The sequence below is a fragment of the Opisthocomus hoazin genome, chromosome 16 (assembly GCF_030867145.1).
Source record: "Opisthocomus hoazin isolate bOpiHoa1 chromosome 16, bOpiHoa1.hap1, whole genome shotgun sequence".
Lineage (NCBI taxonomy): Eukaryota > Metazoa > Chordata > Aves > Opisthocomiformes > Opisthocomidae > Opisthocomus > Opisthocomus hoazin.
This window is the reverse complement of record NC_134429.1, coordinates 14,195,584-14,215,941: the sequence shown is the minus strand read 5'-3', so window position 1 is coordinate 14,215,941 and position 20,358 is coordinate 14,195,584. Positions and strand designations below refer to the sequence as shown.

The following is a 20,358-nucleotide window of genomic DNA, read 5'->3' as shown; positions in this document are numbered from 1 at the left end:
GCAGCGCTTCCACCCACCCGAGCGCGGGGCGCAGACGGACCCACGGGTCGCACCCGAGGCCACCCCACGCTAACAGATGATTCTTCAGGCTGCTCTAACGACACCTCCACTCCTCGCAGAAGCGAGCTGTGGCAGCCAGCGTTGCCCCCCAGGCCCACGTGCCCGGGCGCAGACGCTGCCCGCAGCTTGCCGATGCATCGCCATCCCTGGGTTTGCCAGCACCCGCCTCTGAGCCAGAACCCGCCACGCTCGCATCGCTTTGATTTTTGCAGTAGAACTGAGTAGAGAAACAGCCCACAGTTCTCTCGGCAATAAACCAGCAAATAACTCTGATCCACCAAGCTGTCCCAGGCACCACGCTCCACCCCAGCCAACTCCAGAATCCCTCTCGATCCCAGTTTATCCCTCACCCCTCCACCTCCAGCCCGACCCTGCTCCAGGCACGAGCCCCGAAACTATCAAACAGCTAAATATTTCAGTCTCTCCAACTTCATTGTGACTAACAACAAAACACAAGGAACGAGCACCGGGGAGGGACGGAGGGAAGACGCTGCCCCAAAATCAACACAGTTCCTTTGGCTTTGGTGCCCAAGCCACGGCAACACGTGTGCTGTGTTACACTGATCTAAGGGTGGTGGTCATAAGGCTGGGGGCTGGATCTCACCAGCAAAACGAGCTATGAATTCATACACCACCGGGCCGTGCTGAGGTGCAACACCTAGCTGCAATGAGAGAATTATTTAGCCAGATTCCCCCCCCCCTCCATCCCTCCCCAGACTCCCAGCTCACCCCCCTTCTCCATCACTCCGGCTCAGCCATCCCCGTGTCTCTGGGCGACTCTTCTTCCCTTTCACATCAAGCCAGGCAGTTAATGGCAACCCATACCGCACGGACAACGAAATTAGAAGGGAACAAAAGAGCAAACCTCGCTGCGCCATGGCCTCGCGCAGACAATGGCCCCAGCTGCTTCCCGGGAAGCCCCCCGCCACTACAAGACCCGGCTCCGGCACCGGCGAGGGTCCCGGCTCCCCAGGGGGCAGGAGGCTGTCGCTGGAATATGCATCTCATTGGTTACCTGTCAGCTTTCCTAGGCGGTTATGAAGTACAGCGGCTGCCGGAGGGTATAATGGGATGTAATAACGAGAGCGGCGGCTCGTTTGACGCCGGCCCTTCGACAGAGGAGCTTTGATTAGGTGATGGGAACTGGCAGCATCCGCTGGCTTTTAAAAAAAACACGAGCTCAAAGCTGTAAAATAAAGGGATCCCCAGGAATGCGGCCATTTTTTTTGAGCTGGGAGGGATGGAAAAATAGCGAGAAATGACAACTTTAATTCCCTGCCCTAATCTCTCCTCCCTTGGGAGGTCCCATCCTCGCTGTTCCTCTAAGCTTAGACATTATTTCTCAGCTCTCAGGTATGCTAGAAAAATGACATGTTATAATGTCAGGGAACCACAGCCTGTGGAGAGGGAAGGGAGAAAGCTCCCCGCCCCAAAAATCAGTGCAATCCTCTCCCGCACAGAGCGTGGTTGGCAGCTCGAGCCACAGCCACGCAGCCGCCCGGGGAGGCACCCACAAATTCACTGGTGGGACCGTGCCGCGGGTGGGACGCACCTCTCCTCCCTCGTACGGGTGCAGCACCTCAGCTGACCAGCAACCTCGCTGCAAGGTGCTCAGACAAAAGCACGACTCCGATATTGCTGCTGCTGGTGCCACCAGACCTGGCAAGCAGCGACTGCTGGCTCCTAGCTGAAAACTGTGGTTTTCCAGCTAAACATAATTTTTGCGGCTGGTGGCACCAACGACCGCACAGAGCACCCTCCAGCTACCCCCAGTAGCTCCCCCTGCGAGCGGGGCATCCTACAGCATGCACGGAACACGACGGGCTGCCCGTTATTGCAGCATCAGACGGCCCTCCCGCCGTCTGGCGGACAGGCCTGCTCGTTAGCCGTGGTTAACGAGCCACGTTACAACGAAAGCAACGGATTTAGCTCAGAAGAATACATCAACTCGGGGACTACGCTTGGCTGCGTGAAATATTTCTCTGCACGTCTGCTAACGCCCGAACCTCCGGTGTTTTTAACCGGATGCAAGCGATGCAAGCGCGGGGAGGAGGGCAGCACGCAGGGTCACGCGCACGCTAACCCAGCGCCCTGCAGAAACCCAAGTCGGTCACTCTCTCCGCAAAGGACGAGCGGCGAGACAACGGCCGGGAGAACGGGGGCAGAGGGGAACCCGCTTCTCAGCCCAGAAAGGAAGGGGGAACGGGGTTACCGCCGATGAACGGGCCTTTCCCTCAGGCCAGCAGATCTCCACGAAGCTGCGATTACTTCTCGGCAGCCGGCGATGCTCAAGCCCGCGCGGCTCTGCACGGGGCAGGATTCGGGGCGGGAGGAGGATCGCTGGCAGCAGTGAGGACGAGCTGCCTGCTCTCGCGGGGACGTTACAAAAGTAAAGCGGCATTTTGCAGGCTCAGCACAGCTCTTCTTTTCAGCGCAAAACCCATAAACAACAGCGCAACGGCTTAACAGGACTGAAATACGACGGTATTCAAAGGGGCTGTCAGGAGGATTAATGGCCCGTCTCCTTCCAGCTCACAGCCGCGTTCGGGCCGGAGAGTTAACGCCGCGCCGAGCCGGTGAAGTTTCACACCTTCTCCATTAAGCACAAGCCATCGGGGGCTCAGCGGGGAGAGCTCGCTCCTCTCCACGGCCGGGACACGCGTTACGGCTCCCGCTCGGCGTCGCCGACACCGGGAGAGGTGTCGTGCCACCAAGCCAGAGGTGACACTGCGGGGCTTTGCTGGGTGGCCAGGAACGGGACGGCCACTGGTGCTCTCCCTTGGGCAAACCATCCCAGCACAAGCATCACCAAGGGCATTATTTACCATGACGAAGGGAACCAAATGGGTATGATGGTCATCAAGGACAGCGAGAGCTGCTTCACGGGGAACTCCTCTTACCGGGAGGGATTTCGACGCAGGCGAGTGATTACGTGGTGTTTGACCAGATGCTAAATCAACACAAGGATCTAATATGAAAGTCTGCTATGAGGCACCGTAATATTAAAATACACAGAAAATAAAAGAAACATTAAAAGAGCAAACAAACGCAAAATGTCATTATGTTTCCTCTCTGTTTGCCATGCAGAAACGGAGGCTCCACGGCCCCCCCGGAGACTCGCCAGCGCTCTCCCCTTACGCACGCAGCCGTGCGCGCGCCCACCTCGAACCCCGGGAGCACCAGCCAGGGGACCGGCAAACCTCGGCAGCAAGCACTCTGCGATGCGGGTTCATCAACTGCAAGTCTGGAACTTTACGCTCTTTCGGTGCATTAATGTTTTTTAAAAACAGAACCAAGCTGAGACAACCACTCCTATTTTTATGGGCTGATCCACCCACACGTCTGGTCACAAACTTGAAATTTCCAGACAGAACTGCAAAGAACTATCACAGTGCTGTGCCACTGATTTGTGCTCATCTAAATCACATAAATATTTATACAATTACTGTTACTATTCTTCGATGACCGAAGTTCAGCCTGGAGGAGAGAAGGCTGAGAGGGGACCTTAGAAATGCCTCTAAATATCTGCAGGGTGGGTGTCAGGAGGATGGGGCCAGACTCTTTCCAGTGGTGCCCAGCGACAGGACAAGGGGCAATGGGCACAAACTGAAGCAGAGGAAGCTCCAGCTGAACCCGAGGAAGAACTTCTTCCCTCTGAGGGTGACGGAGCCCTGGCCCAGGCTGCCCAGGGAGGCTGTGGAGTCTCCTTCTCTGGAGATGTTCCAGCCCCGCCTGGCCGCGGTGCTGTGCAGCCTGCTGTGGGTGACCCTGCTTGGGCAGGGGGTTGGGCTGGGTGTCCCACAGAGGGCCCTGCCAACCCCTCCATGCTGTGATTCTGTGAAGTTATCGCATTTCAAAGGATCTATATTTAAAGAACACAATACCCCGACGGCAATGCAGCTTTAAATTTTAAATAGCCGCTTTCCTCCTCACGCAGTGTGCAGACACACACCGAGCCACTGGAGATGCCCGAGAATTCCCATGTTCTCTGGGAAGCCGCAGCAGCATCTCCCCATCGCCCCAGCTCAGCACCTTGCATCCCAATCTCGCCTGGAGTGACCCAGCAGCTGCCCACCGGCTCCAGCGAGGGGAGGGCAGCGACAGGACCGCTGTGCAGAACACAGATCTGTAACAGCACCGGATTTACCGCCTTCTGCACAGAGCCAGAAGGAAAACCAGTTTATTTTTATCAAAATAAATTGAGAGCATCACTGCCCACGAGACTGGACGCAGCGGTTTACACCGATACTGCCTGCTGCTCTTCCCACCCCCTGGGCCGAACAGGAGGGCTGGGGGCTGCCCTCGGTGAGCCCGTTCTTGCTACGCACCTGATGCTTCAACAGTAATTCGGTATTAGCTCTTCATCCGTGCCTCCCGAACCCCTTTACTCACCAACTGACGATGCAAAATTAGAAATAATAATAAAAATAAATCAGGATTAGGAATGAATAAACTGGGATCAAAACACCTTCATAAATCATTTCACACTCCTTCGCTGTGGGTGGGTCTAATTACCAGCAAAGAAACAAAGATAAACCTCATTTAGGTCATTGCCATCGTCTTTCTTGGCAGGGAGAGAAAAAAAAAAAAGCAAGCCTTGATGAATTATTAGCTCTAGAAATAAGTCAAGAGGTTTTCAGTTCAAACATGGAAGCGCTGGCAGAGAGAAATCAGGGCGCAACCCCCGCCGCCGTCCCCATCCAGCCCACCCGTCTCCCCCAGGTCTGCTGTATCGCCATCCTCCTATTTTTCCTGACTTCAGTAAAGCAAAAGAGAAACCCATCTTACCACCTGTGGCTTGCAAACTCGGTCCTGGCTCATCTACAAGTTCTCTCAGAGAAGCAACACAAATAAAGCAGAGGGGGAGAAAAAAGGACCAAGTGGCAAACCCTATTTACGGAGGAGGGAGGGCGCATTTACTCGCTGTCCTCCTAAAGCCGTACCCCACAGCTGCTTCACTCATCAATATCTCACCGATAAGAAACCGACTCGCCAGATCTGAACAGCTGCTTTGATGAAAAATATAAAAAAGCTCTTCCATTAGTGCTTTTGATGTTCTTTGCATACAGAATAATGAATGTGGGAGATCTGTCTTCTTCCCCTCCTCTCTCCTCCCTCACTTCAGCCTTTTATCTGCCAGAGCCACGCACAACCTCCCGAGTCCGGAGGAAAACCGGAGGAAGAAGGAGCGGAGCCGCCTGTTTGTGTTTCCCGCAGCATCTTCCCGCAGCATCTTCCCGCTGCTCCGGCTGTCCCGACCCCAGGGACAGGACAGCGATCAGACCGGGGTACCTGCCGGTTTGGCGGATGCTCGGGGCACTCCACGCTCCACTCCCACCTGGCCGGGTAACATCGAGCATCACCACCCTACCAGGAGTTCCCCAGCAGAAGGTGACCAGGAGATTTAAAGCCCTTCAAAAGCATTTCACCGCAGATAAGACACGTTAACGCCAGAGCCGGCATTTCTGGGGGAATCTCGGAGGAGAAAGGGGATCCTCCTTACAGCACCAGAGCAAGCGAGGCAGTGCAGAGGCCAATCCAAACCAGGGGAAGCAGTAAGTGACCTTCTCCCAGCCTCTTCTTGCTCTCAGGATTTTAATAGCTCACCATTTATCTTCACTCAGCAGAGATGTGCTGGGGATAAAGTATCCATCTCCCGGCGCACCAGGACCAGCGCTGCCAACCCGCCGCTGCCGAGCTTTAAATTGCATCTTTTATCGCCTTCACGCGCTCCTGCTCTAACAGGGCATCCAAAGCAATTAAATCCAACCTATTTTTTCCTACTTCTATTCCTCGAAGTGGAGCTTTCTTGTGTGGGGCAGAGATTATGGGGTTTGGACTGGGTTTTGATTCCCATTCGTTTTCCATTACGGACTCCACTACAGTCACCTCCTCTTCCTCAAACGAAGCTCGCTCCGCATTCAACAAACTGGGCGAAGGGAGATTTGAAAGCAGTTTCAGGAAAAAAAAGCAGAAACTGGTGCCTTGCAGAATTTGTGCACCAAGAGCCCTGGAAACACAGACCACCTTTCCAGGGACGTGCAAGGGAGCGGCGCCTTGTCGGAGCGAGCGGGATGCTCACGTTTGCAGGAGAGTTATCGCTGTTCATTATTCATCTGCCTTTCTTGTATTGAAAACAACTCAGAAACCCATCCCCCGCTGAGCTGCCAGGCTTCTCGGTGGCCTGAGCATGGCAGAAAACTCCCTGTGCAGAGGGCTCCGGACCCTTTGGGGGTGGCAGGGCTCGGTTTTGCGGGTCCTTCACCCCATTTTCTGTTCCATGATCCCAACGGGAGGGGAAATACCTCACTATGCTTGGGGGATGCTCCAGTTTCAGGTGGAGGACGTGGGGGGTTCTTGGGCACTTGGAGGCCCCGTGGCTACAAACAGGGTCACCCCAAAAGGGGCCATGGGGACACCCAAGAGCTTGCGCCTTGCCTGGATTACTAGGACAAGCCGTGCTGCTTCTTTTTGGGTCAGAGGGGACTGACACCTCCCAAGCACCAAATTATCACTGCATTGTTTTGCTCCTGAATACCCAGCAGACCAGACAAAAAAGTTGTCAAGGAAACCCCTGGACGGCACAAGCGCCGCCAAGCCGGGGCCGCCACGCAGCTCTTCACCCTGGTTTTTCCCTGCCATTCTGCAGGTGCGCTCTCTTCACCTTTTCAGCCAAAATCCCCTTTCGAACGGCCGCTTTCACATGAAGACGGCTCTGAGCACACGGCAGAAACGCTCCTCCGCTAAGCCCTTCGATCCGAAGAGCCCCACGACCTATTGACAGGTTTGTCCTCGGAGGGGGCAGCGCTGCAGGAGGGTGACAAAGGGGCACCAAAGGAACACTGATCCCAAAGGAGCCGAAACCGCAGCCGGGATGGCAACAGGCACAGGGAAAAGCAGAAGGGAGAGCGTGGAATGGGCTGATTGGGCTGAATGTCTTTCCTCCCCCAAGGGTCTCAGGGAAATATGGGTGGGAAATTAAACCTGCCTGAACGCTTTTTTATTACAGAACGAAACACAGCAGCACCCAGACCCCAGGCTGCCTTCCCCAGCCAGGAATAAAGATAACCCCCACCTCCAGCACTGCAGCATGAAGAAACAAGGCACGGAGAACTGAAGTTACTTCTACAGCAAATGACTGGCAAGAACTGGAGCAGGGCGACCTTTTCCAGCACTTTTCCCCCCCGTTTCTTGCCCACTGCATGCCCTCCCACCCAGCTGCATCCGACCCCCCAATTGTAACGCAGAGCAACAGGCTGCGTTTTCTCCGCTTGCTCCAAAAGCCCGCGTGATGCCGCACTCGGAGCCGTGCGAGGGCACCGCGTCACCGCCGGAGAAATGAGCTGAAAAATAACCCGAGTATTTCCCATCCAAACTTCCAGTTCCCAGAGGAATTCAGGCTTTCTGAATTCTACCACCTTCTCCCGGAAAACAGGCCCTTCTGAAGGGCAAGGCTCAGACACTGCAGGGACGCAGCTTCTAAACCGTTCATTATGCAAACGGCTCATTTATTGCTGCTGAGCTGAAAGCAAGAATCCCAGGCATGCAAATAAAAACAAGCGGGGAGCAACAGAGAGCAAGTGCGTGATGGCATGTGCTGACTCGGGTAACACAAAGCGCAGCCCCAGCAGGCACCGGTTTGTGCTGGAGTTTCAAGCTACGCGTCGAGATCGGCCTCCAACCAGCACCAGCGACTCCCCGGGCTCCGCAGGACCACGCAGCCGGAGCATCTCCAGCGCGCTGGACGTCACCCAGCGCAGCAGATCCCGCCGTAACTCTATTTATCCCCAAACGTTTCTCAACACACGATGCCCGAGCTGAGCACGGCCGAAATTCAGTAATTTGGGGTCACCGGGCACTTGCAGATCGGCGCGAGGGGGAGAGCCGAGGCGCGAAGGGGTTACGGGAGGTTTCATCGGCGGGGCCGCAGCAGCGCCAGGACTGCAACAAGTTCTTAAAAACCTTAATAAACATCCCGGTGCCGGGTGGGAACGAATGCTAATTACCATCTGATAAAGATTCAGAGAGAGAATCTGGCTGGGAAAGGAGACAAAACTCAACATTAGCTATGCAGGCGGGAAATTTTAGGCGGGACTATCCTGGGAACAGCCTGCCTCCACATTTCTCTTCTTACGGTGCCTGGAAGCACAAGGAGAGTCGCGTGCACACTGCTCCGCGGCCAGGGATGAGCCTTTGTCCTCCAGGAACTGAATCATGTACAAACATTTCTGAGGCTCGGCGCCTTGCAGCTACTGAACCTAATTTGGGTCCAAGTCCTGGAAATGACCTGGCACGGGGTATCACTGCACATTACAGCCATGGGAAATAATACGGAATTGGAAAAGCAAAACAGAGACATCGAGCTGAGTATTAAAGAGGCTTTCAAGTTCAAACACAGGAAAAAAATGCAGTACCACGCCAGCCCAACATCAGCACTCAAGGTCAGATGGAAAAAGAAATCTCCGCAGATTTGCCCTTAACAAGCTGTTGTTAGTACCATTACATTAATATCACTAACACAGAATCATTATGTAAATTCTGTTTTATAAGCTCAGTCACAAAGTAGTTAAACGCAGCTCCTGCACCATCCTGGGCTCAGTGCCCGGCATGACCCGGCGACACGGGGAGGTTCCCGGCTGGCTCCATGCATGGAGCCCATCTGGAGAGCACACCTAGCACGCATGTTCTCCGCTGCACACAGAATTTGCCCAGTTTTCTGTACTCCTATATCCTTAAACAGCACCAGTAAAGTTCTAGTTCCAAACACCATACAAGTCTCACTGCAATTTTTGCTGCCGAATGACTGAAATGACAAGCGAGATCCCAGCAGGATCTGGTCGAGCGTTCACGAACAGGCAGATTAATTGCTAGGACAGAAAGGTCCTAAAGCACAACCACCCGACAACAATCGGGTAATCACTCATTATCTGTCTATTACTCAAAGTCCCGGAGCTGGCACGACACCCACGTCTGGAGCCACATCAACACACGCAACGACAAATATTGCTAAATGTTTCCTGCCCCAAAACAGCCCAGGTCAGCAGTCTCAGACCTGGGAATTGAAAAGCACAGATTTACCTGGGCCTGTAATTTCACAGCCATAGCTGTATTAGATTTAAAAAAAAAAAAAAAAAAAAAAGATTCTATAATGGAGAGACTGTTCCTCGCTTCAAACAAGCCCATAAGAAATAATGTACGTGCAACAATGCGCCAATTGACTTTGCGTTTCAATAAGCATTCACACGCGGTCCTGAACAGATGAAGGACAAGTGCTACGGGCTGAATGGGCTCCATTGAGTACAGCTAATTAGCTGTATAAGCATATGCAAGATCGGGACCTAAATTTGTTCTCTGCCTCCCGGGACACCGATAACTCCTTTTTCTCGTTGTTGTGCAATGTAGACAGATAGCGCGAGTCTAAGGCAACGCTATAACCCCTGGCTGTCATATAGCATTTTTCTTGCAAAGATGGTAAGGTCGGGAAACAGCAGCTCAGGTGAAAAAAGAGCCTTGTCTGCGATCTTATCGCGGGTTATTGTCAGATCTGGAAGCAGGACTCATCTCTCCCAAGCTGCTGTTAAAGGATGCAAATACCCAGCTGCGTGTAACACCACCAAAATATTTGCTGTGAAAAAACAGCGCAGCATTCCGATACTGGGTCTGATTAGCAGGAGCCCCACACAGCAACACAAGGCTCTGATTTCACTCATCTGAAACACATATTGCCGCGACAGAAGATGAAGCCTCTCATTACAGGCTTGATCCCGTGAGTCTTATTCACACCGCAGAGCCTCGGCACAATTTGCCTTTGTCTGGCTGGTCCCTTCACGGCAATGACGAAGAACGGGAATGGCAGCTTAGGCTACGTGGGGTGTAGTGCTAAAGAAAACTAAACATGCACCAAAATATGGGTAACCTCCACCAGCTCACTCTGAAATGTGGTTTTTGCAGAGGACAGAGGTGGACATGGCGGTCTTCCAAAAGAGCTGCCCGTGTCTTGCCAACAACACAGTCCCAGCTGGGGCTGCCGGCTTCCCGTCCCCAGCCAGAGCGTAAAGCAAACACCCCAAGGGAACACAACCAACCCGGCGACTGAGTCACGCCTCTGGCCCGCCTCAAGAGAGCCCCTTAGACTGAGCGGTGTTCGCAATGAGCTCTGGAGATCCTTGAGTGCCTAAGGAAAGGAAACAGCCATCAAGGTCTTGATCGCATTCCAGCTGGAATTACCGGCAAAGCTCCCACTGGCTGCAGGAACAGGGCTCGAAGGGATGCAGAGAACAGAGTCAGGGAAAAAAGAGGCTACAAGAGCTGAGCAGACATGGAAAGGAGGGGTATGCTCCATCACCTCACGGAGGTGAAACCACCCAACCCAGACGCGTTAGAGCCACGGCCCTCGGTGCGGGCATCGCGGCTCCTCCCGCCGAGCCGTGCACGACGCTGCACCTCAGCACCCAGGTCCTGCGCTGACCACAACCCGGCTCCCCACGCCAGCGGCCAAAAACCCCACATCCGAGATGGTCAAGAGACAGAAACTGATGTCCAGTTCGGGCGTCTCCTACAGTGTTTGTCCCAATCCTATCTACTTATGGTGTTATTTACTAAAGCAAAAAGAATCGTAACTGAAACACGCAGTAACTGAACAGAGTTCTTGCTACATTTTATCCCTTCCTTAATCTAAACATACTTGTAAGAGTAAGGTATTTGCTATAAGGAAATGAGCTGTCAAGTGATTTACAGTCTTGCTCTGTCTCCGTCTCAACAGCTCCACTTCTTCTCCAAGCCCTATTTTTAGCAAGCTGTAAATTAGAAGCAATAAAGGACAGGGTGGAAGCCAGGAGTTGAGAAATATATAGAGCAAACTCATCTATTTCTCCATTATCCTAATGCACCTATAACTGCAGTATCCAGGTACCGTATGGACAGTCACGGCCAGCGTCACATTGCTGTTACTGCTCAAAGGTGCCTTCTCGCATGGGATCAGCCCGTGCAGCCACAGCCCGAGCAGGAGCAGCGACAGGGGAAACGTCCTGACCAAGCGCAGTTGCATTTTGGGGTTTGTTTTCTTTGTTTGTTGGGGTTTTAGGGATTTTTTTGCGTGTGTTTGGTTTAATAATAGCCAAACTGGCTCATTGCCTATGCGTACACGGAACCCCCATGGTGTCTAGATGCTAGACAAGACCAAAATCAGCCAGGGTAAGCAGAGGCTTTCTTTTTTTCCCCAGGATGGCTCAAATAGAAAGCTACATCTTCCACCCATTTCTCCTATCTTTCCATCATCTAGCTCCCCATCGACTACAAATTCAATAGAAGCACTTGCTTATTCACGTTTTATTGGTCATTCCAGCCAAAATTATTCTAATAATTCCCTTTAACAAGAACCAAGGTCCTATACCGCAGAAACTTTTATTTCCAGCGCCTTCGCTTGCAAATGATTACAATAATTATTCTAACTCCCGTATAGCGCTTTCTATACGAGAGCTTTAAGAGCTCCAACAATGGAAAGTTATTACCAGAGCTTTCACAATAGAAAGTTATTACCAGCATTCTTATTTGCGAGAACGAGGCGCAGAAAGATCAAATGAATTGTTGAAGCTCGTTCAGCAACTCGCTGGCAACGCCAGGAACAGAGCTGTAATCTCCTGACCCTCCATCCAGAGCCAATTTGGACCGGGAAAAGAAAAAGCATCCTTGCGGCACGTATAAAAAGGGAGAGGTTTGTTTTTAAGAGTGCTGAAAATGAGCTTTTTCAAAAGGAGCAATGGTGGCAAATGTCCTTATCGGGTTACGTGAAGTCTGATAAAATTCTGAAGGAGATTAAATGATGCTATTGATTGCTGTGTGGCGGGGAAACAGGTAAGAGGAGAAGGGACATGCTTTTGGCTGTCGTCTTTTCCCCATGGGGCATCCCAAAGGGGACACCCCCACCTCCACCCTGTGGGATGGGAGACGTCACACTGGAGGATTATAACTCTTCCCTCTCCTGCCTCTCTCTTCCTCCCTTCGTTTGGGCTCCCGAACTATCAAAGCTGACCTATCCAAAATCAGCAGTTAATTATGACCATCCTGGTAAATGTAATTTGCTCCAAAGTCTCCGTGAAGCTCTCCCCTCTCAGAAGTATTTTACGAGACAATTTACTTCAGAGAAAGAGCAGACCTTAATCAGCAGAACCATGAAGAAACAGAATATCTATACTAAGCCACGTCCTGATACCAAACATGATGAAATCCTCAGAGGCGGCTACTCAGGAGATCGCCCAGCAGAAAGGAAATTCAGCAAACCAGATTATGTCTAACAGGCTTATCCCCTGGAAAAAAATCATCAGATCAGCAATGAGATAGTTTTGAGAGACAATTAATGAAAGGTAGGGGAGAGGGGAGATCGTAACAGGGTGACAAAGAGCGAGAATCCACAAAATACAGCTTGTCACGGCTGATCAGCTGTAGGGACGTTACATCACCCATCACGTAGCTGGAAGAGGAAAGGGGTGTCAAGACGTTCACTGCGCCCTGCGTCTCTGGCTTTGCCAGAAGCATAACTGCTTTTATCTTTTTCAACATGGCAAGAAGAATTCCCCTGTTAGTTCAGTTAACAGCCAGGAACTGGATCAAAAGTTTCCACCAGCAGCAACGCGCTCTTCCTCACAGCCCAGCCCTGCTGCTCCAGCCCATAGCTGCAGTGCGCAGCAGAAGGAGCTGTTTTCTCCAAAGCGTGATCCTCAACGTTTGAACGGATGGCAACCCTCCAACAAACTTCTAACGGCTGAAGAAATAAAGCTCATGGGATGGCCTTGGACTGGAAGCCATGAGAAATGGTTAAACTCTTCCCAGTGCCGCAGATTTCCTGGAGGAAACCATTGCTCCTTGAGCCGGACCATGGCGGCATGCAAACAGCACGGAGCTATTGCTCAACACTGCATCGTCGCAGGGCTTTCTCTTACTGGATTATTCTCTGTTATTTCCAACCCAGACTCTTCTTAAATCACCCTCAGTCAGAGCTCAACAGCAGCCAAGATAGGTGGACAGCCCTAAATCTTTATGTCCCCCTCCCTTGCCTAGAATGTACCTCCATGTGCTCCTCAACAGTGGAACCAGGGGAGAAAACTCAAGAAAAAAATCCCAACGGGAAAGGACGAAGGCTCCTGGCATGGGAAGACGTCCGTGCCATTAGCTCTGGCTGCAGATGGGACAAGCAGGAACAGGCAGATTGAGGGATTCGCCTGAGCTAATGACATGGACATCTTCCCACCGACTTCACTAGGCTTTGGACCAAATTCCTGTACAAAGAGCTGCACTCAAGAGCTATCAAGGAGCTTAAGTCATTAGCATTTTTTAAGTACTTTTAGATCCTTGAACGAAAGGGGCTATCACAGTGCAAAGTCATTTTATTAACGATAACAGTCTAAGAACTGCAAGTTGAATCCTTCAGTCTAAAGCCTCACGGCACAAATGGTTTTATAACACGAAGGCGTCACAAAGTTCTAAGAGATATTAAAACTTGCTTTCAAAGACTTCTGCTAGACACTAGTTTTATGAGATTCCCTTTAAAAATCGCCATCCGAATTTGTGGAGTTAAATCTCCACGGAGAAGCACGGACCCAAACCCAGTTTAGGAAAGCAAGCGGATGCAAAGTCTCCTGCAGACCCTGAAAGGCTCCCATCGGTGTCCGCAGGCTGGACGTGCTTGGTATGCCGCGTCAGGACACCGACCGCAGGGGACCCACGCAGCCCTGAATTCCTCCCATCGTCTTGGGAATCAGAAAACGAAGCTATCGGGGGCTTTGTGCGTGCGGTCCTCCCAAACTATACACAGGAACGGCACACAGGCAGCGCGAGAGGACACAGGCAAGAAGCCTGGCACGACCGCAGGTTGGCCTTGCACATGCTTATTTTTCTTCTTCAAAATAAAATCTCCAGCCTATAAAAACATTGGCAGCGGGCGCCGGAAGATGCACAGTGTACTCTTCTATCATTTTGCCGGTGGAATAGACTTCATCCTGTTTCCTCTGGCCCCAGATCAAGCAAGGCTCCTCGCAGGAATTTTCCATTATCCCGTGGCAAACATAGCAGGGCAATCCGGCCGCTTAACCGACTTACACTCTGACCCCCCTCTCCAGCAGCGGCGAGATCGTGCATAAAGCACGAGCCACTTCTCGTACAACATGCCAATTCCAACGCCGCAGCCCAAGCGAAGAGGGGCTGGAAATCCCAGGCTGCCTTACGGGACTGCAGTGGGGTGATGGAGACATCATTGGTCTCCTCTGCTCCACCTCTGCCCTCCTGGCAGACCCTCCAGTCCCCCATTCCCAGGTGCTGAGCTCCTAATCTACTTGACAGCCCAACAGAGCTGAAGCCAGGGGAAGCATGGCAACCCTCAGGACCACTCCTCTGTTTCTTCTTTGGTAAATCCTTTCCTTGTGCTGCTTTTGCACTAATCTGCAAACTCATCTCCAAAGCCCGTGCAGCCCTCCCAGCATCGCCTACCGCTGGCTCTCCACGCGAAAGCCACGGCGAGTGCCACATTCACCCCTCCGTAACTCGAGGGAGAGCATCCCAATGACTCCGATTCCCGTCCTCAGGCAGAGGGGCTCTGGAGACGCACGCCAACCCTACAACACCTCTGCGGATACACCAGAGACCACCAGTTAACACAAGGCGCCCTTGAACCACCAAGCACCAGAACCCCCTCTGCATCGCAGGGTGGTGCGAGGGCTTTGCTCAAGATGCGCTCGCGGCACTGATAAATGCACAAAGCTTACCCCGGCGGTCCCTACGCCACTTTTATTTGCTCAAGAAAAATGTTAGGCATCTCCTCACCCCTGCTCATTTCCGATGTGGTTTCTACTTTCCCCAGGGTCATCGGCAGTGACAGGCATCCCCGAGGCTTATTTGTGTTTGGAGCCATCTGCTAAACCAGGGAGGGCTGAAACTGTCTCCAGTAAAAATGAGCCACTACAGAGCACTGCGGTTTCCTTGGTAGGGGTGACCGAGTGACAAAAAAAAATTTGGTTTACTCCCTCTTCCCACAGATCTGGTCTGGAATAATGTGATGGCTCAGCTCCAACTACATAATCTCTTCTAGCAGCACGGTTCATATCGTGTCGGAGAAGGCAGAAGGCTGCAACTCCAAAAACACATGCTTAATTACACCGCGGCTTATCAACTGTTTCACTCGGTCTGCTTCGCAGGGGACAGGGAATGCCGGGATGTCTCACCCCGCAGATATCTGCGCTTGAGTCATCGCAGTCTGCGGGTGCCCGCTCCCTCCCCTCGACCACCACACCCTTCATTAAGCAGTCTGCAAATGAACTAAAAAGTCCTTAATCCCGCAAACAGCTTCTGCATCACGAACAGCTCCGCCGTCAGCATTGGGCGAGGGGGAGAGGAGAAGCCGTCCCCGGCGCAGGGACGGGCACACAAAGCCCACATTGTCCCGCGCCGCAATTAACTCCAGCCGGATAAAAAAAGAGGCTTCTTAAAGAAAACCCAAAGGTTTCTATTTCTGAAGGGGCAAAGCTTTTCCAGGACGGATCTGGCAAACAGTGGGCTCATGCCCTGCAAGGTGCAAGATGTTGCTTGCACGCCCCAAAACCCTGCTTGGGGTACGGACCCCCGTGGCCCCCGGTGCCATTTCAACCTATCAGTCCCAGCTTCCACCCGCCGGCGCTTCCTCAACGTGGTGAGTTTTATAGGGGAAACGAGATCTGGAGCCTTCCAAACCCTCTTTATAATTCATCAGCACCTTCCGGCCGCTGCCAGGGATGAAGCGAGACAAGCGCCGCTTCACCTCTCTGAAACAGAGGTGCCACGGGACCGCGTCGCGGCTTCACAGATTAATCTGTACTTACCAACTAATCAGCACTGACAAAAATAACTCATCTAATTATCAGAACACTACCACTTAAATCATGAACTGTATGCCTTATTAAAAAGTATAATAGATTAGAGGACGTGCAACAATTGCAATTAGTAAAACAAGAAACGCTAGAAAACAAAAAAAACCCCGACGAGTGTGATCTGAATTGTATAAATTCATCTTCCAAAACAGCAGCCGATCTCTTCTGACAACACATCAAACGGCAGGAACACCTGAAGCCCACTGCAACTCGATGAACACAATTCACCTTCAAATTACGAAAAACTGCTTTTAAGAGTTTGCCTCTGCTGCTCAGCGCGTCGCTCTCCCCCCGACCCCCAGCCCGTCTCTCCTGCCCACACACCCCTCTGACAGGCAAAAATCTCTGGAATACAAACAACATCAGCCCAGGCAGGAGCTCCTTGACCATGCAAGGTGCAAACCCAGCCCTCGCCCGCGGGGGCTTTCTGCGGGAGGACAACTCCTGTTAAACCAGCAAAGGTGCTGCGTGAACCAGTGACGACCGCCCGGCGTTACTGGGAGCGAGCACACGTCTGTGCATGTCATTGCTTCGTTAGGGAAGACGGGGTGGAGGACAGGGATGCTGCCGCCGATACCAGCCGGGGGAACGAGGGATGCCTTCAAGCGCTCAACGCAGGAAGCGTTCTCGCCATTTTCTTGGAATATCATCCCGTCCCCCAGCGCTGCACGTTAACCAGCCTCAGCCCCTGCCCTATACGATGGCATGGGGTGCAGAGGAAGGGTGGGGGACACCCAACATCAAACCTGCCTCTCACAGCTCTCAGTCCAGCTCGCCATCCCTGCACTCTCCCACACGTACCCCGATGGACAACGTGATGATTCCCCATCGCACGACTGCTCAAGCCCTCACTCTTGGGTGAAATGCACCCGGGTACCTACATTCTACATCAACGCTTGGCGCGTTGCTTATCTGCTCCACCATCAGCACTGCCACAACCTGCGTATCTCTGCGGGGATCCCGCCATTTCTGCCCCCCTGATGAAAACGGAAGAACGATTTAGTCTACAGCCAATGCTCAAAGGACCCTCGGCAGAAGCACAGCAAGCAAAATTGAATTTTTTTGAGTTCCCCCCCAGGAAGGGATGACCCCAGCCCTGCCACCTCTGTGGGTGACTGCTCAAACAGACGCTTCTTCTCAGATCCCAGGTCGAACCCAGTCTTTCCCACCCATGGTCTGTGAGATCCTCCAAGCCCTCAATCCCCTTCTCCGCAGTCTGCAAACATTCAGGGGCGGATAAATCCCCCAGGAGCTGTCAGCTTGGGTTACTCCAGGACTCTTTCTGTGACATCCTTTGCAGTATTTACCTTCTGCGGGCTCTAACGCTCGCTGCAGTCCGGGCACTGCTCAGACGCAGAATGGCAGCACGCACTCCTCATTGTACCCCAGGGTATAGCACAAACATAAAAAATAACTAGAGGAAAAAAAAGAAAACTATCAATTGCGAAACATTTTCAAAATAAATAAACAAAATGCAAAACACTGGGTGTCTGCGAGATGCATAACAGGACCTGAACATTGGCAACTGATCTTAAAAATAACATCCTTCTTCCGACGGAGAAACAGCGAGCTAGCGAAATTCTGCTTCATTTTAAAACAGCCTTTTAATAACCTGTGCGCCGCTCGCGTGGACTGGGGGTTACGATGAGGACAAATTAATTCAGTTAGCGTCCAAAATTACTTTTACTTAGTCCAGCCCCAAATAATTAATGTTGTTCCTTGCAAACAGATCCTCACATTCCTCCCTCCGATAACCGGCACCAAGTTAGAGGCTGGATGAAGCGGCTCCTGGTTAAAAAAACCTCATAGTGCTCAACACGCTGAACTCACAGTTGGGTTTTTAATCCACAGGTACCTTCAGTACAATAAAGTATCTTTGGTTCCTTTAATGAACACACCACCCCTCGCCCACTCCTCCTTTAGAAAAGCGGCTTTCCCCCCCAAAAAAAAATCGTGTTAACATTTTGCCCAAACATATTTTCCATCTGAGCTCACGTTTAAGGGAGAGTTTCAGCTGGAGACAATTAGGCAGGTCGGGAACACAACCCAGAGAGCGGAGGGGAGGAGGTTACGCACTGGCAGGGGCCGACAGCCCACCACACACGCGTTTAACCCGGAGCACGTGGCTGTGCACACTGACACCTACGGAACCGGCTGGGCGCTTGGGATCTCACGCGGGAATACCTGCACGTGCAGATCCTTCCAGAGAAACTAGTCAGCCTTCACTTCGTTTTGCATCGTGCTAGAAAACAAACATTTTAAACCCAAACTAAAAAGTACAGCGGCTTGCCCGCCTGCGGCTCAGAGTACACGACCTGTGCTAACGCCTGGGAACAAGAGAGAACAACTGGAAGCGAAGTTCAGCTCAACCCAAGGTGAAGCCAAGTTGTTTGTTTTCATTGCTAAAACCCACAGAAAAGAAATGCAAAACACGAAACAGCCCAAAGCCAGTGGTTAAAATCACATTCAGTTGGAGGATTTTCTGAGGGTACATGTTTGGTTTTACCCCAGTGCACTCGGGTCAGCTTGAATTTCCGTTAATGCCATCAACGGAGCAGCGCCGACGCTTGACAACCTGGAGGGTTTGGGGTTTTTAGAATATTACTTTGTCTTCCAGAACATAAATACCCAGCACTCCTGCTTTCCAGTTGCACCAGTATACGCCAGTATAAGCCACCTACAGCAACACTGCTTTTGTCCCCAGTTGGTGGAGCCCACAGACAGCCCACCAACCCTTACTTTTTCCAAGCACCAGCTTCTCACCAAATCCCCATTCTTCACATTTTTGTCTGCCACCGCGAGCACGGCAGTGTCTGCGTGCCCGTTTGCCACCCCTTGCCTACGTTTCTTGCCTCACTCGCGTCTCTCCGTGCTAAATCTCTGCCCTGCCTGGTGCTCACAACACAAAGTTCATCATCGGTTGTGAATTTAACTAATGTGTTGTTTCTCCCCTCAACCAGATCATTAATGGAGCTGATAAATCAACGCGCCGCTGTACTCTGTAACACTGGATTTGTGATATTCCCCGGAGGAGCGGGACACACAAACCAAGGGATGAAATTCACTGAGACATCAATACAGCATCCTCATCTGTGACAGTCGGATATAATCATACTCCAGCGACGGGAGCATTATGTGAGGGAACGCTGCGCTCTGGCCTGCTCAACAGAAATGCCACAAGCCCAATACGGAACAACATCAGAACTGGCTGGCAGTTCATTTGGTACATCGCTTCTCGTTCTCCTTTCATTTGTGCTGCCAGATCAGCAACGTTTGCTTCTGTTCTGTAAAAGCTCAGGTAGAAAACAATACCAACAGGGAAGGATTTTTGTTCACTTTAAATGAAGGATGGAGACTCAAAATGGGGAACGCTCTATTTGTCAGACTCCAGATTGCTACAGGCCCTCTTCACAGAATCACAGACTGGTCGGGGTTGGCAGGGACCTCTGTGGGTCCCCCAGCCCAACCCCCTGCTCAAGCAGGGTCACCCAGAGCAGGCTGCACAGCACCGCGGCCAGGCGGGGCTGGAACATCTCCAGAGAAGGAGACTCCACAGCCTCCCTGGGCAGCCAGGGCTCCGTCACCCTCAGAGGGAAGAAGTTCTTCCTCGGGTTCAGCTGGAGCTTCCTCAGCTTCAGTTTGTGCCCATTGCCCCTTGTCCTGTCACTGGGCACCACTGGAAAGAGTCTGGCCCCGTCCTCCTGACACCCACCCTGAAGATATTGATCGGCATTTCGAAGGTCCCCTCTCAGCCTTCTCTTCTTCAGGCTGAACAAGCCCAGCTCCCTCAGCCTCTCCTCGTAGGAGAGATGCTCCAGTCCCCTCCTCATCCTCTTATAACAACCAGGCTGATCCTCCTGCACACTGGTGCTCTCCCATCGCACAATGGAAAAGCACAACCCCAGCGTTGATAAAACCATCAGGAGGTCGTGATGAGCACTGAAAACCAAAGCAAAGCAACACAGAGAGCTAGCACGAACTTTGGACCAGCCTGTCCAAACCAGCCCCACGACAGCAAGTCCTAGACCCTCAAGCTCTACTGCAGATGTCCAACACCGCAACACCTCCAGCGTGACCACGCGTCCCACAGCAGGTCCTGCAGCGACTCAGTGCGTAAGCTTTTGCCCAGGCATCAGCCACGAAGGAGCTACCAGGAAGCATCTTTAAAAAATAAAAGAACACAAACCCAAACCAACCAAGCAACACAAACCAAATCTCATCCCTGTGCAATCATGTGGCTTGGCTTTTAGTTCTGCTTTTCTTTCAGGTTTGTGCCAAGCAGCCTGGCTGAGGAGGACTTCCCACCCCTCGGAGCGGAAGGCTCCCATGGTAAGCCTATCTAAATGCTAATGAAAGGGGCAAGGCAAAGCATGGCAGGGCAAGGCCTGGTGGGTTCCTTCACCTG

General features: G+C 52.1%; 1 protein-coding gene across 2 annotated transcripts in view; it reads right to left on the bottom strand.

The window, feature by feature from the left end:
• KAZN (kazrin, periplakin interacting protein) overlaps nt 1-20,358 on the bottom strand; it is a 239,543-nt gene that overhangs the window by 62,779 nt on the left and 156,406 nt on the right. Inside the window, exon 1 of one of the 2 annotated variants that reach the window (XM_075437454.1) lies at nt 2,273-2,332. The exons of the other annotated variant lie outside the window; for it this stretch is intronic. The gene's annotated coding sequence lies outside the window, so the exon portion shown is untranslated. Of the gene's footprint in view, nt 1-2,272; nt 2,333-20,358 lie in introns of those variants that run through there. 2 annotated transcript variants of the gene reach the window in all.